The sequence below is a fragment of the Tetrao urogallus genome (assembly GCF_951394365.1).
Source record: "Tetrao urogallus genome assembly, chromosome: 3".
Lineage (NCBI taxonomy): Eukaryota > Metazoa > Chordata > Aves > Galliformes > Phasianidae > Tetrao > Tetrao urogallus.
Window position 1 is genome coordinate 57,258,981 of NC_136815.1, and position 2,461 is coordinate 57,261,441.

A 2,461-nucleotide genomic window follows, 5' to 3' on the forward strand; every position below is an offset into this window, starting at 1 on the left:
TTGTCCCATTGCCTTTTGTTCTCTCGCTGAGTATCACTGAAAAGAACACAGCTCCACAGTTTTTATTTTCCCTCTTCAGGTAGTCACATACATTGGTAAGGTTCCCCTGATCCTTCTCTTCTCCAGTTGAACAATCCCAGCTCTCTCTCTCTCTCCTCCTATGTCAGATGCTCCAGTCCCTTCGTCTTTGTGGTCCTTCATTGCACTCCTTCCTGTATGTCTGTGTCTCTTTTGTACTGTGAAGACCACAACTAGATACAACACTGCATGCTGTCTTCTCACCCCTACTGAGGAAAGGGGAAGGATCATCCCCTCTTGACTTGCTGGGAATGCTCCCTTTAATGCATTCAGGGATGCTTTTAGCAACCTCTGCTGCAAGAGCACAATGTTAACTCATGTTTACCAGTATTCCCTGGTCCTGCTCTAGGAGTCTGCTTTTCAGCTGTCCTAAAGTTATCTTGTCCCAGGGCAGAATATTATTTCCTTTTGAAGCACTTGATCTGGTTTTCAAGTTTGTCAAGGCCCTTCTGGTACATCAGAAACTCCTATTGGTTTCCTACTGCCAGCTTGCTGAACATGTGCTGTATCCAGTCGTGCAGCTGAATAATGAAGTTAAACAGTCCTGGCTCCAGTATTTGAGGCCTAAGGTATACCATTAATGATTGACCTCAGGATGGAATTTGTACTTCAGATCACAATTCTTTTGAGCCTAGTGGTTCAGCCAGCTTTCAACCCATCTCTCTGATCCATGTATCTATCCCATACTTTATTAGCTCATCTATGGGGAGGCTATGGAAGACAGCATCAAAAACTTTTCTACAGCCAAGACAAACCACATCCACTGCTTCCTAATCCACTCAGCTGTCTTATTGCAAGGCTAACCAATCAGCTAAGCATGTTTTCCTCTCTGTGAATAGCTGCTGGCTACTCCTAGTTACTTTATTATCCTTCATATACTTGGATATATCTTCCAGGATTATTTTCCCAAACAGCTTCCCAGGAATTGAAATGAGGGTGACTGACTTATAGCTCTTGGTATCTTTCAAGTTTCCCCTCCTAAAGGCAAGAGTGACATTTGCTTTTTTTTCCAAGTCCTCAGGTACCTCTCCTAGTTATCTTGATGCTTCCAAGATTGAGTGTTGTCATGCAATGACATCAGATCAACTAGTCCTTGTATAAAGCCTACTGAGTAGTCATTTTTCTGCCCTGCCAGCTGCCAATCCATTTGTAGAAATGGTTTTGTTTTTTTCTCTTGCTGAGGTATCCTTTTATCTTTCTGCTCAGCTTGTAGTTTATTTTTTGCTTTCTTCTTGGTTGTCTTTATTAGGTCATGTTTATAACAAAATATTACTATATCAGAAGGTGAAAATTTACTATATGATGTTATAAACTTCACCAGCAATGCTCAGTCATTCTTTCTGAATAAATGGAAGTCTAGGTATGACTTTACTTTGGATCTACATTTCATTCTTTGTAAAAGAGGCATGGGATTTAAAGGAAGAAAGAAAGCCAAGATGTTGATGTTGATTCCTGTACTTGATATAACCATAAAGTACTATTAATATCAGATTGTTTGCTGAAAGTTTTATTTATAGCAATAACTAGACAATACAACAGGATTTTGGGAGTGAGAGTCTGTCAATTTTCTGTATAATCAGAAACTTCTTAGATATGAGTAGTGCTTTGATCAGCTATAAAATAACTTGTGAGGCATGATAGCATCACTACAGTATCTTCTGCCTGGTAGCTTTTATGACAAGTATTTATACTGAGCAGCATGAAATTTAATTTCTGAAGATTTCAAAGCTTGAATTTACTTTGACTATCTTTGTGTATCACATACAAGGTGCTGTTAGAAATTAAATGTTTTAGTAAAAAAACAAAAAAACAAAAAAAAAAGACACTAAAACAAAAGGACATGCAGCTGAATATGGAGCTAGATGTATGCTGGCACTGGTGGACACAATGTTTACAAAAATTGAACCCAGTTAATACATACCTTGGTTGCTTTTGCTGCAACTTTCATCATCAACTAAATTGTTACAAATGCTCCTAAGTCTTCCCACAGTCAAAATCTCAAGAGACAGTCACTGTAAGTCTGGCTCACCAGTGACTTCAAGAAATGAATGTATGGTCAGTTCAATGTAGAGAATAAAAATAGAACAAAATATCAGTTTAAAGTCATAATGCTTTGACATGCGAAAGTAGCATGGGGTGATAAGTTGCCACGTGTCACCTCCTGTGAGGTGACCCCCACATGCACATTTGCAAATGTAGTACATTTATAGGTAGTTTTCCTTACAATTAAAATGTGATAGACTAGTTCATTTTTACTTGAGGTAAAAGACGCACACTGAGAAGTTCACATGGAATTGAATATCCCCCGGATATAAACACTTCAGGTATAGAAAATTTTTTCCCAAGAATATTGTTCCTCCTCCAGAGAGCTGCTGGTTAAGCA